At 36.2% G+C, this 5,140-nt stretch overlaps 1 pseudogene; it reads right to left on the reverse strand.

The window, feature by feature from the left end:
* Nucleotides 1-4,192: 4,192 nt before the first annotated feature.
* LOC142456372 (DNA-directed RNA polymerase II subunit RPB4 pseudogene) lies at nt 4,193-4,815 on the reverse strand (annotated as a pseudogene).
* Nucleotides 4,816-5,140: the final 325 nt, after the last annotated feature.

The raw sequence follows: 5,140 nt of genomic DNA on the forward strand, positions 1-5,140 counted from the left end.
ACAAAGGCTAGCAGACTGGATTAGGAAACAAAACCTTCCATCTGTTGTCTGCAAGAGACACATGTCAAGCTTACAAAGAAAAACAGGTAAGGAACAAAAGATGGTAAAAAGTACATCAAGTTAATAACAATCCAAAAAATGTTGCAATTCTAATCTCTGATACTATTGGCCTTAAAGTGCACGACATAACAAAAGATAAGTGTTTTGCGCTGTAAAATGTGTAAGGGATCAGTAGACCAAGAGCCAGTGAGATTAGCAAACATATTTGTACCCACTGAGAGACCCATGTAATTGTCAAGTAAATCCTTCAAAATATTGTCAAAGAAATCACAGGATGGACAATCAGAGTAGGAAATTTCAATACGCCACTCTTGGAGAAAGACAGATCAGCAGGAAAGAAGTTCAACAAGGAGGCTACCGAACAAAACTCTACAACTAGAGAACTTGGATCGATAAACATATTCAGAGCTCTCCAACCAACAGCAAAAAAAAAGTCTTTTCAAGTTCACATGGAACATATTCATAAATAGAACACATGCTGGGACAGAAGTCAAGCCTGAGTAAATTCAGACATAGAGATCTCCCAGACTTTCTTCTCTCATCACTATGCTATAAAGCTGAAATAAACAAAAGAAAGATTTAAAAAAAAACAAAGAAAAATCATTGGAGGATGAATAACTTGCTTCCTCAAAAGGAGTGAATATTGACCCAAAATAGAGATGAAATTAGTAAGTTTCAAGCAACTAATGAGAACAAGAATACAACATACCAAAACTTATGGGATACTGCAAAGGCAATTATCAGAGGATGCTTGATCATGATAAAGGCACAGATGAAGAAGAAAGAGACACTTATGGTCACCCCTTTCACAAAACCTTCAACAATTGGAATAGTCAACAGAATAATCTATAACTCCATTCTTAGAAACATGTTTTAAAACACCATCTATTTGAATGGCTGACAGCACTTCCCTTGTCTTTTCTTCACCATTTCTACATTGTCAAATCGCTGTCCTTTCATGTCCCTTTTCATAAGGGGAAACAGAAAGAAGACACACAGAGTGAGGTCAGGTGCGTGAAGCAAGAGAGGCACGCTGTTTTATGCCAAAACCTGGTGCACTGAGATGTCTGTGTGAGCAGGTGCATTGTCACGGTGGCAAACCCAGTACCCCAGTGTGCCCCAAATCAGGCATTTCTTGTGACACACTGTTATGCAACCTTTTCAGAGCCTCTAAATAGGAAGCTTGATTAACAATCTGACCTGGTTGAATATACTCCAAATGCACTATGAGTCCACATCTTCATGCTTTGGGGATGTTAACAGAGATCCAGAATGAGGTTTGTCATCCATTGACATTTCACCTATTTTGAAACGAGAAAACCACTCATACACTGAATTTTTCCCATAGCCCTGCTCTTATAAGCTGTGTTCACCATTACAACAGTTATGTATCATTTTTCCTTAACAGGAAACAATATTTCACAGCTGTATGCTGTTATCTTAAATTGGCCATCACAAAAATGTTCTAGCAAAACTGCTTGCATGAAAAATTCACCGTGACCAGAGAGAACCTGCCCAGGTGATGCTGTTGGACGCATTAACTTAGAGCATGTTGTTTGATGCTTGCCTCGCAGGAAAAATGTATACCACAAAAGTTCCACCCAGTGGAGCTTTTTTTTCATTCGGGGGTGGGGGTATCTCCTCATATATAGGTATATATTTGTAAATATGTAAATATTTAAATACAGGTATATTTGTGTATATATACATATATAGATGTATATGAATATAAATACAAGGAAGCATATGGACTTTGGCTCAGTATTTAAATCTTACCTCAGTACAAGAATGGTTTGTTCTAATAATGTGGCATTGTATGATACCTACCTTCCTGCCAGGATCACTGAAGCAAAAATGGGTGCATAAGCAAATGTGATGTCACAAAAGCTGATGGTGCCTGGCTATTAAATTTATAGTGTCTGGGGTCTTAAGGTATTGTAGTCAAACCTGTGGACTTTTGTAGCAGGGAAGCCACCAAGCCCACATGGAGGAAGCACACCTGCCTGTGTGGTAAAGAGATGCCAATGGGAAAAGTTATCAGAAGTTCAAAAATAAGCCACCAACTTGATGTGAAGATGTGAAAATGTAGTGGAGACCCAAAATGCACCTGCAAGATAATTGGACAGTCTCTCTCAGAATTGCCACACAGAAGGGATGATAAATCCAGGGTGCGATATAGCACTGATGAAACACATAAGTATTTGCTAAGTTTTAATATTTCCTCACCTTATTACAAGGATTTTTATTTGTTTTACTTCATTAATCATGTTAGACTTGCATATGTTTATTTGTATAATTAATATCATTCAAAATATGAAATCCAAGATAGATAACCTTTCAGAAAGAGTCGTGGGAGCAATGGTTCCCTGAGGGAACAGGAAGTGAAGGGCTGAGGAAGCAGGGAAGGGGAACTGATAGCAGTGATGACTGTATAACTCCACTTGAGGGGAGCGAACAACAGAATTGTATGCGAATGGATATATTGGATGGTATGAAATATGGGGAAAATTATAAATAAATAAGAGTCAATGGGGGGTAGGGGGAAGAAGGGGGGGATAAAATGGGGAGTGGATATCAAAAGTTCAAGAAGAAAGTTTTTTGAAACTGACTGTGGTAGAAATTTTATAATACTGTTGATGTCATTGAACTATGGAATGTTAGGATATCTGTAAGAGCTCCCAATGAAATGATGAAAAAAGAAAACTCAAAATATAGCTATTCAAAATTGAGGTGCAATTTAATAAAATATCAAAAAACGTAAAATATGCAAGTTTTTGTATGTGGGCTGATTGTATACTAGAGTTAAAATATTTTGTGTCTGTGTTAAACAAAAATATGATTATTTTTTATTTCATCTTTTTTTTGGTTTAAAATTTTATCTACATGAAATTTAAAAACTATATATGTGACTCACATTATATTTCTACTGGACAATGCTGGAATAAAAATTATGGTAATTTTATGGAGAGAGAAGTAAGTTAGAATTAATATAGTAAGGGCATTAAATATATGATTAGATATTTCACATTACATTTTCCAGGTGGTAAGAATTTATTGATTTTTGAGTAGGGAAATAAAAGAGAATACCAAAGTAAATCTAATCTAGTGGCAGGATCATATTTCCACTTCTAGTTCCATATTCATGATACAATATTGCCTCAAATCTTAATGACTATATATTTTATAGTGATCCAGTTGAAATTTTGCCAAAGGAAGAATGATTTGTGTCAGTGTGTTTATTTATACATTTTCGGATAATCCTAGGCAAATTAATGCATTATATTTCCCTTTATAGAAACCTTGGTACCCTCCTCCAAATACCTGGCATCGCATAATTGCATAGCGAGTGTTTTGGGATATATCTTACCTGGTTATAAACCTTTTGCCATCAAGTCAATTCTGACTCATTGTGACCCTAGAGCACAGGGTCGAACTGCCCACTGGGAGGTTGTGGGACTGTAACTCCACAGTAGTAGAAAGCTCAGTCTTTCTCCTATGAACCTGCTGGTGGTTTGGAACTGCTGACCATGCAGTTAGCAGCCCAACACATAACCACTATGCCAGCAGGGCTCATGATTGTTAGTCTTATAACATTCACAGTGACTTTCTTTGAACCCTTCTTCCTGATGCAAGGAAAATTTTAAGAGGGAGTGTTGGAGAAAAAGTAACATTTCTTCACATGATATTATGTAGTATTTTTAATAATTCCAAAATTAATAATTTGTCAGATTTTGAATCTGTGTGCATAAGTAAGTATCCTTTGAGACAATTTTCCTTACTTTTGGTAATGTTTTATCCAAATTTTAATATCTAGGTGGTACATTAAATTCTGATGAACATGAATGCCATGTTTTTAAATTGTTTAATTGCTTAAATCACTTTTCAGTGGGTGAACAGTGTTATTTTTTGTTGTTGTTTGGAACATGGAATTGGTATATACTTTTATTCCATTCAATATGAAAATATAACTTTATAATTATAGAACCATAGCTATAATTAAAAGTACATCCATATTATACATGATAATTAGTTCAATTTTACCAAGTTCCAGAGAATCTGTCTTTGACATAGTCCAATAAAATGAGATTCTACTAAAATTATAGTATTTTTTTTTGAGGTAGTCATAAGCAGAGTTTATATGCAAATCACCCACCTCACCTTTCTGAGTCAAGATTGTGGTCAACGTCAAGTATGGAATAGCAGCCGACACCACGGTGTGGTGTTCTGCCCAAAGGAAGTCCAATTGTTTTCTGAATTAGAATTTCCGTGGTCAGCCCAGGTCCTGGGCTTGTGGTTCCACCTAGGATGTTCTGAGATTAATACTGAAAACTACGCTTTGTCTGGATATCATCAAGAATCTGTTGTAGCTCTTCATCTTCAAACCGCCCTTCCAAGCTTGGTATCAGGGCCTTGGATTCCTCAGCAGTCTCTGGACAAAGATTACCCAAACACGCCAATTCAAACTTATGAAGCTTTTTCTGGAGCAACAAGCTTGCGGACTCTAGCAATGGTTTCTCTGTTTTTGAAGCGACTGAAGCGGGCTGTGTAGTTTAACGTCTTTAAGAAGACTTCTGAGAGCTCCTGCTCGTCTTCTGCACTCTCGTTCTGCTGCTTTCGATGCTCTAGAAGCATATGGACTTCTGAATTGAGAAGGGTCTCCGCTGTTTCAAACTCTTTGGGAAAGATCAACTGCGAGGCGTCTTCCTCCACATCGCCAGCCCGCGAGTCGCCGCTGCCGCCCGCTGCCATCGCGGCTCCGAGTTTGAAAATTACAGTATTTTAAAGTGAGATTTAAAACATTTACCACAAGCTTGAAAAGCTTACTAATTTATCAATCTATTTTTGTACTTTTCACTATTATTGTATACTTTTGTTATCAAAGCCTGAACATATTACTACTGAAATTTATTTACAAATATATCACATTTTTGAAACTTTTTGAAATTATATTTTCAGTCTAAAGTTAAAATGTATCTTGCTGCAATTTTGCATATGCTTTTCTTACTCATTATTTCTAAGAGTTTTAAAGATTATTTTCAGGAGTTAAATCATAAATCTATTCATCATAATTATTTTAATA

Source organism: Tenrec ecaudatus, chromosome 9, assembly GCF_050624435.1.
Source record: "Tenrec ecaudatus isolate mTenEca1 chromosome 9, mTenEca1.hap1, whole genome shotgun sequence".
NCBI classification, from domain to species: domain Eukaryota; kingdom Metazoa; phylum Chordata; class Mammalia; order Afrosoricida; family Tenrecidae; genus Tenrec; species Tenrec ecaudatus.